At 49.1% G+C, this 11,025-nt stretch overlaps 1 long non-coding RNA gene across 7 annotated transcripts in view; it reads right to left on the reverse strand.

The window, feature by feature from the left end:
* LOC144334921 (uncharacterized) overlaps nucleotides 1-9,694 on the reverse strand; it is an 86,502-nt gene extending 76,808 nt beyond the window's left edge. For 5 of the 7 annotated variants that reach the window (XR_013405192.1, XR_013405188.1, XR_013405190.1 and 2 more), the window contains exon 1: nucleotides 9,432-9,694. This is a non-coding gene — a long non-coding RNA (uncharacterized LOC144334921). The remainder of the gene's footprint in view (nucleotides 1-9,431) is intronic. The other 2 variants (XR_013405187.1, XR_013405186.1) reach the window with 1 other exon arrangement.
* Nucleotides 9,695-11,025: the final 1,331 nt, after the last annotated feature.

Raw genomic sequence — 11,025 nt, forward strand, 5'->3', positions numbered from 1 at the left:
ATTAAACAATGTAAGTCATCTCCTTGATCTTTGACATGAAGGGGTAATTTTCCCCCAAAATAGTACCTCTTTCCTTGACATGATTTAATCTGTGGTTAGAGTATTTAAGAGGATTTCTTTCCTTCTTAGAAAATAAAATATACACGTTTCCAATATAGAAAAACTCTAACTGATAATGCTATAGCTTAACCAGGTCAAAAGCATTTTTTTTTAAGTTAAAAAAAGAACCTAACTGCATCTTTGGACCTTATGTGAGGTAGTGTCCAGGGTCACTGGGACCCCTGCTTGGCCAGTGTAGCTGGGTACCAATTAAAGACAGAAACCCAAGCATTCACTCAAAGCCCCTTCCCAGCTGTTCATCCTAGTGGAAGAAGCCGTGGGTACAAACGAATGCGGCATTTTACGGAGGGCTTTGGGGATAGGCTGCTTGAGAACATCAAAGTGGCTCATGTCCCCTGAGTATAAAGCCAGTGACTGCTCTCAGCTTCAGTGCAGCACCATCCACAGCAGCCAAGTCCGGGATCACCTGAGTGCCCGTCAACAGGGGATGAAGGGAACGTGGCCTGAACATACACAGGAGCAATACTCCACCACACAGCGGAGAGCCCTGTCATCCGCGACAGTATGGATGGAGCTGGAGGACATTACGTCAAACAAACCAGCCAAGCAAAGAAACGGAGCATGTTCTCACTCTTAAGCAGGAGCTGAGAGCAGATCTCATGGAGACCAAGAGTAGGTGGTCAACAGGGCCCAGCAGAGCCCACTCATAAGCAGGATGGGCAGAGGCTAGTAACAGGCACAAATACACAGCCTAATGGGAGCACAAGAACTACTATTGATATATCAGCAGGGGGATGGCAGTGGGTCATCTACTGTGTATTTCAAAACAGCTAGGAGAGAATAACTTGAACATTACCAGCATAAGGAAAAGAAAATATTTAAAGTGAAAGACATCCCAAGTACACAGATTTCATCAATATAGGGATGAATCTAGATATCACATGCACTCTGAAAATATGTACATATATTATGTATCAACAGAAACAAAAACCAATGACAGAACCATTTGCAAAGCATGTGCAGAAGAATGGGAAGCACGACATGGTGTGGCTCTGTGTCCCCACCCAAATCTCATGCTGAACTGTAACCCTGTGTTGGAGGTGGGCCCTGGTGGGAGGTGATTGGCTCATGGGGGTGGTTTCTAATGGTTTAGCACAATCCCCCAAGTGCTGTCCTCATGATCGTTCTCCTGAGATCTGGTTGCTTGGAGGTACATGGCACCTTCCCCTTCACTCTGTCTCCCCTTCCAGCCATATGAAGACATACCTGCCTCCCCTTCACCTTCCACCCTGATTGTAAGTTTCCCCAGATGTAGAAGCCTGTACAACCCACAGAACTGTATGCCGATTAAACCTTTTTTTCCTTATTACCCAGCCTCAGGTAGTTCTTTATATCAGTGGAAGAACAGTATAGTCCTCAGGACCAGCAATGTTTTCCTGCTACCCAGTGGCTAACAAGGTCCCACACCGTAGCTGGTTTTCCAAAGCCTTTGCCAGAATGCTGAGGTTGTTTTGGGGATACTAACTTTCCCCATCTCTGGCAAACCAGATGGGGCATCCTATTTGCCTCTTACCACCTTTCTCAGAGAAACTCCACCTCTCAAACAGCCTCGGCCAGGGGCCTCCTTCAGCAGCAGCAAAGCTGAGTATTCCTTGCACTTCCCTTCTTCTGAACAAGTAAACATCTTAAGCTTGTTTTTCCATCTTCCCAGCTCATTGAAAAAAATATCTTATGCTTTCTATTTTCCTAACACACACACACACACACACACACACACACACACACACACACACACACACACGGAAGAGAAGTGCCGTGAGGGCAGGGGCTCTTGTTTTCCCGGATCTGAGCCTGGCCCTCAAACACTAGCCGAATTCATACTAACACGATATCCAGAGGCAGAAATGCAAATATCCCCACGATTTCAAGTACCCTAAGGATCTAACAGGCCAAGTGGCCCATGTAACTATGGTTTTTGCTGGGCCATTCAACTGGTGTCCAAATCCCTGTCCAAGTGAGCTCTTTAATTTCGGGACTTTTCAGACAGTTTTGTTGTTGTTGTTGTTGTTCTATATCTTTTTTATTAAAGCAATCTATTACAGTTACAATCAAGAATATCCCAGGCCGAGTGTGGTGGCTCATGCCTCTAATCCCAGCACTTTGAGAGACCAAGGGGAGCGAATCACCTGAGGTCAGGAGTTCTGGCCAACATGTTGAAACCTCGTCTCTACTAATACAAAAATGAACCAGCCATGGTGGCAGGCACTTATAATCCCAGCTACTCAGGAGGCTGAGGCAGGGGAATGGCGTGAACCAAGAGGTGAGGCTGCAGTGAGCCAAGATCACACTACTGCATTCAAGCCTGGGCAACACAGCAAGACTGTCTCAAAAAATTAAAAATAAACCAATACTCCCAGTTAGTTCTTCACCAATGTCAGATATATCAGTTTAAAGAAAAATATGAAAGCATGTTTTTAAATTTCAGTGTTGAATTTAACCATATCTTTTAAGAAGATATGAAGATAGAAGTTCCCCAAGGATCGGGGAAGAAAAAAGCAGTTAAGAAAATCTTAAAACCTCTGGAGAAAAACAAGTATGGGTTAAGACCTCAAGGCAAAACTTTTTCTTTGCACTTTGATTTCAAAAGAACAGAGAAGCCCAAAATATGAACCCTCCCATCTGCATTTTATATTCCTCTGTGTCCTTTGAAAGGCTGGAGATGGGATCCCAGGTTCCAAAGGGCCTGGCCATGGCTCACATCAGGCGGCATCTTTCACAGCCATTTACTCCTCTGACTGTGCCTAGAGAGCTCTGTGGCCCAATTTACAAAAAAAGGTCCTAATTTACTCACGTTCATCACTTTGAGCAGAGTCTCAAGAAATGAGACAAATATTGACACTCCACAGAAGCAAGTACTCTCTTCCTAAAAGTCAAGTGTCAGGTTCCCATGAGCCAGGCAGCTTGCGTACAGAAAGCACTGGCTGACTTGCTGGTTTAATGTTAAATGCATTTAAAATGTTAAGTGATCAAACCCCCCTCCCAGTGGGTGTGCGCGTTGAGCTGGCTGCAGCAGTGAGGCAGACGACGTTCTTTCCTTTGGTTTTGCTTCAAGCAGAGCACCCCACACCCAGGAAGAGGCCAAAGGACGGCATCGAGGTCTAGGACAGATCTAAGGAGAGCTGCAGGCTGACTGCCTCATCTGCAAATAGTCTCTCATTTCAGAGAAAATCACTGAACAGAGTTCATGACACGTGAATTTTTAAAATTCGTATATCTAATTTCATCCCATTAGAACTTTTGAACCTCCGCCTCCCACCTAGAGAACGTCAGCTCAAGCCGATCACAGCGCAGTGCCATTTTCTATAAATAATGTGCACGCCTGCATCTGAGCTGAGATGTGAATGTCTGGAATGTGCCTGCCAGGCCCAGGAGGAACTGCAGCAAGTGTGGGGACACAAGCCGCTAAGGAATCTCATTTGGAGGGAACTGGAGGCAACTAAAACTAGGTCCACTGGTTTTTCTTGGTAAGGTTTGACCAGGCAAACTGTTATCACTGTTGCTAATTTATGGTAATTGGCATGGGGACTTAACAGTAAGTAATTAGAGCAATTACAGAATTTGCGACTCAATTACAATGGCACAGATTCCTGAGAATGGAAGAACTGCTGCCCAGGAATAGAGTTCAAGAGGTCCTCCCCATGCTCCGAGGAACATGGCATTTCCACGCACCCCTGCTTTGGTCCCTGGCCACCACCATCCTGATCTCGGCCATCTGATGGCATCAGTCCCCAAAGCTGGAAACACCTGACACCTCTTGTCACCCTCCCATCTGCCCTGCCTTCCTCCAGTCCAGGATATTCAGAGATGCCCACATACAGGACCAGGAAATCAAAGTTATCCCAAACCAGTGCGTGCATTCAAAGTCCTCCACGGCAGCACAATTACCAATGGCCAATACTCTCAGAACCTTTCACCTCAAAACGGGAGCACATCTGGATTCAAGCTGACAATGCTGCATTCTCTTTGCCATGTACACATGGAGGCATGTCAGGTTCCACCTAAAGGTATCAGGTTCCACGCTGGTCAGGAGCCCAAACCTAGTCACTCTGCATGATCTCAATTCACCATCCAGAGAAGCCTGCAGTTTTCCTCTGGTGCACGGTGTGGATGGTGGATGCATTTCCCCTGAAGACTCAGAGACAGGAGCCTGGCCAAGGAGGCCAGTCACCCCAGCCCCTGCAAGGCCCGGACGTGACCCTCTGCTGTCTGCACACAGTACCCAAGTCTAGCAGTGCTGGCTCTGTGGTGGGATCCATCTGGGCCTGCAGAGGACCCGAGGCACAGGAACCGTGCAGCCTGGCTGCAGCCAGAGGCCTAAAGGATCCCCACGAGGCTCTCCAGCCTAGGTGCCCTCACCACAGGCAGAGCCATGCAAGAGAGTTGCCTGCTGAACTGGAAATGCCCCAATCTGCTTAGCCAACACAGAAAGACAACAGCCACCTACAGCTGCTGAGCCCCAAAACGTGGCCACTGGGCCTGAAGGGTTGAATCTGGAATTTAATCTGTGAAGTTCTTTTCAAATGTGTTTAGCTATGTAATCAAATCTTTATTCTAATTAAACTTAAAGGAGCCTCTGGGCTATGGGCTCCCTTGTCGGGCATCACAGCTACAGGGAGTAAGAATGGGAGAGAGAGGCCCAGAGCCTCTCTGCATTCTCCACGCTAATTCAACAAGTCATCATAAGGAAAGGCACTCCAGCAGGAGAGGTGTACACGGGAAGAACGGGGTTGGCCCTGACAAGCATGACCCCCATGGCATCACAGCTGCCTCAGGCAACAGGCAAAAGACAATGATGCCCACCTGGACAGGCCACCGGATGTGATGATGCACCCCCAAGCCCTAGTCCCACAGCAGCCAGAGACCACCTGCTGCTCATCCCGGGTGAAACAGGCAGAGCTACCGGAGCCCTCAAAAGCAGGAAGAATTAAGGAGGCAATTCCCACGACACACGTGACACTCCTTGGAGACAGACACAGGCTTCGCTGTGAAAGTGCAGAGGACGGTGGAGTCCCTAGGCGGGCTGCTTCTTCCAATGATCGGGAAGAAACCAGATCCATTTCCTTGTAGGAGAATCATTTGTACCGTGATTAGACAGAAGACAGAAGGTGGCTGATATTATCAAATCATCAAGCACCTCACGGCTGCTTCTCCAAGGAAGGCCTGGAAACTTGCAGCCACCCGCGTAGGGGCCGCAGTGTTTACAATAGAGATACGGGTGACGGAGGTCTGGCTTCCTCAGGGAAGCTACATTTGAACTTTCACCACTGAGGAATCGGTCATTTACAGTCACTCACTCTCAATGCAGAAGAGGGATCAAGACACTGCACCAGACTTCAACACTCAGGGTTAGGGTCAGGGTCAAATTCACAAGTTTTACAAAATGTATTTCCTTGGGATGCCAGAAGAGATGCAGCTTCACACCCCCCCACCTCCATGGTTTGCTTATCCCCTTCACCAGTGGATCTCACCTACAGATGACACATCCACGCCTCATCCATGGCAGCACAGAAAACCACTTGGAAGACAGCCACTCCCACCAAGCTTCCTGACTTTGGTGTTTAAAATCTGCATCTCATACGTGAGATTACACTCCTCCGGACAACGACATTGCGACTGTCATTTCACCCAAAAGGGCTTTAGGAAATGGCACACGGTCCAGATGCCAGAGGTCGCCGGCCGCCTTACTCTAGCCTAATTCCTTTGTGCCTGTATGGAGGCTTCACAGCTACAGCCCATTAATGACCGGATGAGAAGCTCAGGGCATACACGAACTCAGTGCTGAATTTTTTCCATTTATCACCCTTTTGTTTCGTCCAGAAGACAGCTGAGAAATGCGGGGGCAGATCATCTCCTCGAGTGTAATGACTCTAGCCACTTCTCTTCACCCCAGGTCACCACTCAGTCAACACGCTCTTGAGAAACCAAAGCAATTCTGTTCCCTTCACTCCGAGTTCCAAGCACTAAATTCCTCCATTTTATCAATTAGATTATCAAGCAGCCGTTTGTAATCTGGACTGCAATCTGATACGAAATTTAAAGCTAATTTAAATTGCGGTAATAGCTCCTATTCACATTATAGATAAGGCATGAAAGAAAACTTTAATCTGTTCATAGGACCAACTTTGTAAACAAACCAATTATTCAAGCAATGATTGTCTTCAGTTAGATGCAAATTACTTTGCTCATAAAAGATTTTCCAGTAGGAATTTTTAAATCCATGGTCTGTCTTTTCTGAGCCTGTCTCTGCACCTTCCCCTGAGTGCACAGCAGGACTTCTCAGGGCATCCCATCAGCAGACCCACTGAAGAGAATAAGCCCGCAGCCCTCAGCCCCCAGCCCGGGAATCAAGTCCGAGCCCCAGCAGCCCCTCGTCCAGCCGGGGCTTCCTCACCAGCACAGCACCCAGGGGTCTTCCAGGTTTAATGCCACGTGTGCGTGGAAAGTAGAGTGCTAGAAGGAACACAATAGACATTCAACAATGCAAATTACCCCCTGGAACAGCCCAGCAACCCTCTGTACCTTCCCCAAAGTACCCATGCTAGGCAGGCGTAGAGTCTAATGGGGGTGCCTAGGAATCAGCATTTAACACTATTCTGATGAATAAGAGAGTTTGAGAGGTCGGTCAGCGAGAGGCTGTCGTGGCCTCCACTCATTTGCAGGCTCTGAAGAGACACAGATTCAGGTAACAGGCCAGACAGGACAGGACAAGGATGAGGAGGTGGAGGGCAAATTCCATGGACCACCAACCACCCTGCCATCCCCACTGAGACTCCGTGATTTAAAGAGAGGCAAAGCCAGGGAGAAAAGGTGCCCGAACCACACGAGGGACTGAGATTTCACCTAAAGCACGCAGCATGTGGCTGAGGGCCAAGGTTGGGCAAGCCAGGAGCACAGAACGGGGTTCACTGGCCCAGAGGTGTCTCCCACACCCACACCCCGTGCAGACCTCCCAAGCACTGCCTGTGTCTCCTGCCTGGTTTAGTTCCTCCCCGCCTTCTACTGTGTTGGTTTCTCAGCCGCCACCCACCACCACACAACCCTCTCTACAAGCTTGGTGGACTGAAAAGAGCGCGGGCGGGTAAGATCTGGGCTCTGGGGCCAACGTCCTGCCTGAGACATTAGTTCCAACCCACCTAGCTGTGATGTGAGCCCCCGAGATTTCTCAAATGTGAGATGGGAAGGTAACTGAACCCACTCACCAGGACGGCTGTGAAGACTGAGATTACATATAGCCACACCTCGGCATCCACCACACGTGGGACCCCAGTCGTGTTGCCCCTGATGGGAATCCCTCTATCTATGCCCCTTCTGCTACCAGAGCCAACTCCCAGCAGTAGCTGTGGAGGGTGCATCCTCTATTCCCACTCCACTCCCCTCCCATCGCTCCACGCCGTGACCTGCCACGCAGCGGCCACCAGCAAATCCGGCCCCACTGGATAACCGACCACTAGCCCCCCCCTCACTTTGGGGCGTCTTCCACTTGCAGTTCCGAAGCAGGCCGAGAAACCGCCCTCAAGGGCAGTCACCTGTTCCTTATTGCATGTAATGACCTGCCACGCAGGACCACCAGCAAACCCAGCTCCACCATCCAGGCTCCTGTGGATTAACCGAACCCCCACCCCCCAACCTTGGAGCGTCTTCCACTTGCGGTTCTGAAGGGGGCCGAGAAACCGCTCTCAAGGGCACTCACCTGTTTCTTATTGCATGTAATGACCTGCCAAGCAGGGCCACCAGCAAACCCAGCTTCACCGTCCAGGTTCTGGTGGGTAACTGCCCCCGTCCCCCGCTTCCTCCTGGGGTGTCTGGGAGGCTCAGAAACTGCCCTCCACGGGCACTCACCTGTTCCTTATTGCACTAATACCTCATTTACAGAAATCCACTTTGACTTTCCAGCACTGCAGTTGTGACAATTTAGCAATCCTGCTTGCAAGCTACAAGAGCTTGAGGTCACGTCCACCTCACCAGTATCCCAGAGACCCAGCACTATCCCACTGTGCTTAAAATTCCAAAATACTCCTTCAAAATGCTACTGGCATTTGCTTTGCACATAAAATGCTAACAACCTTCAAGTGAAACAAATATCTTCAACAGTTTGGTACAACGACATGTGAGTTACACATCTGCCAAGTTGTAAAGCCTCATGCATTTATAACATTTTAGGTACGGTCAAATGGTTCATTAATATAAATTATGAGAATCTCTAAGAAACAGGTTTTTTCTGGCATTAGATGACCAAAGGAAAACTGGGTTCTGGCTGGCTTGCGGGCCTGTAGAGGCAGACATATCTGCTGACACAACCAAGCTCCTTCCCACTGATGTGGCCTCATCCCAGGCCCCTCACCCGGATGCCTGCAGGCCCCTGGAGGAGCAAGCTGACCTGTCCACATTTCTCAAATGCACAGCTGTTGCTCACACTGCAGATAGAGTTCAAGGCACGAGCAGACCACCATGCTAAAAATACCACGCAGCGTCCACGCCAGGTGACGGTGGTTTTCACTCCATCCCAAAGCCCCAGGTATGAGTTTAAAGCCATGATTACCACATGGATTTTTAGACCCTCAAGACATACTTTGTTTCCTTTTATGCAACAAAGTTAAAAGACTATCACTCAGATATAGGCTCTGAAACTGTGGAATAATTATTTGGGAACAGAGCCTCTGCCAGATCAGGATTAGCACTTGGGACAACACCCCGTGACCTCGGTCCACACAAACCCATCCAGACCAGAAGCCTCCCGCACTGTAATTTCTGTGGATTTCTGTAAACGAGGTATTACTGCAATAAGGAATAGATGAGTGCCCTTGGAGGGCAGTTTCTGAGCCTCCCAACCACACGGCCACGTTCAGGCTGAAGCCGCACCACCTCCAGAAACACTGTCCCTCGCTGAGGTGTGCCTGGCTTCTCCCTTTTTCCAAAACTTAACAAAACCTGAAAAGGACAGGTCTGTGTAGAAAAACACAAACTACTTGCGATTCCTCTTCCCAGTTCAGGCTGTAGGAAGCTCGTCTCGGCCCTCACCGTGTTCTGACTGTGGCTTGGTTCCCATAAGAAATAAAGTCAGAATTCTAGTCCCTGTCTCCTGGGCAGTGTGGCAGGCATACATACCTTCAGTTATATGAGGAAAGGCGTGGCGAGCCCCCTTCCTTCAGTAAAACTGCACAGTTCCCAGAACCCCGATGCCATCCCCCTCACACCACTGTGAACACCTGGACAGAGCACATTTCAATGCGTGCACATTTGTGGGCTAGTTTTCTATTTCTCCACTAAATCACCCCAAATTTAGCGCCCTAAACTCTGACTTATTTTCTCACATTTCTGGAAGCTGGAGTCCAAAACAGGTCCCACCATCTAACGTCGAAGTGGCGGCAGGGCTGGCTCTGGGGAAGCCACCGTCTCCTTGCCTCCCGCAGCCTCTAGAGGCTTCTGCATCCCCTGGTCCATATGGCACCCACTGTCTTCAGGACCCACAGCGGCTCTGACGGCCCCTCAACTGGAAGACGCAGAAATGTCAGGAGCCCGGGAATCTAGTGCTAAGGCCAAGCCTCCCCACCCTCCCAGCTCCTCCCACACTCCCGTGTGAGCTAATATAGATTCCACTTTAACTAGTGTCACCTGTGTGAGGGGTAAGTGCCCAGCTGTGAACTGGTTAACCTCGCCCACACAAACCCCGAGAATAAACTCACAGGCCATGGACCACTCCACAAGCAATAAGTGACCACCTGCTCAGGGACCTCCATGCCCCAGCAGAGCCCTCCGGTACCTCCTTGTGAGCTCAGACTGGCAGCAGGGTTCTGCAGCGCCAGAGGGCCCTGGATAAAAAAGACAGCTCCCATATCGGGAGGCACCGCCCGCGGTTGGGTTCCCAGTACTTTAATAGCCCAGGTGGACAAGCCGGGGCGCATGCAACCCCATCACCAGAATAACGGCTGCACGTGGCGAGTGCACGGGTGGCCACCACTCAGCCCAGCTGGCCGCGCTAAACACATCACCACCGTGACGCCCAATCAGATTGAACTGCTGGAACAGTCCCAGCATCGGCCCCCAAGAACATTCTGGATCACAATTCAGAGTAGTGATTGCGATCAGGGCCACATGTGGCTGAATGTTTTTACAGGAGGACACCACAGCTGGACTGACGCCACAGCTGGATCTGGCTGGACTGAGAGCATTTCCCACTGTACATTCTTACAACACCATTTTATTTGCGCTTTATTAAACTTCTATGGCTTTTTTCTGCTTATCTACTTTATGGGAGTGTTTCTTGTTCTTATGACTGCGGTGATACTTCAAGCTACAACTATCAATGTGTAAATTAGTTTGGAAGTCGCCTTGTCATTAAACATTTCACAAGCAAGCAGTCAGAGGCACCTAACCCGGAGGCCTCTTTTCTTCTCTGAGCCAAACCTACCTTGGACTCAAAGAAAATGGCACATGGAGAGGGGCTGGATCTCCAGCGCCCATTCCTAGGGAGCCTCCTGGGGAGCAGATATGGAGGGAGAAGCCCTGGGTTATGGCACTGTCGTACTAAAGAAAAGTCTATTTGGGTAATGTAAGCACCAGACTTAAGAGATTAAGCAAACCATGAAAAGAAACTACTAACCACAGCTTCTCCAAAACAGAACTAAACTCCCTTTAGTTTGAATTGGAAAAGCAGAAGTGATGATCAGGATACAAAAAAAAAAAAAAAAAAAAAAAGAAATGACACAGTATCTGAACACAGGAGAATAATCAAGGGCCACTGTCTCTTCCTGTGTCAGTGGGAGCCTCGCATCTAAGCTGGATTTAGAAGGTTGCTACTTTGGACTGAAAGGTATCCCCAACTCTAGTTTGTAAGCAAGTGGAGCAGAATGCTTCAATTATTTCAAGGTTTAGCGGTAAAGCTCTTTAACTCTCACAACCATTTTA

The sequence above is a fragment of the Macaca mulatta genome, chromosome 15 (assembly GCF_049350105.2).
Source record: "Macaca mulatta isolate MMU2019108-1 chromosome 15, T2T-MMU8v2.0, whole genome shotgun sequence".
NCBI lineage: Eukaryota > Metazoa > Chordata > Mammalia > Primates > Cercopithecidae > Macaca > Macaca mulatta.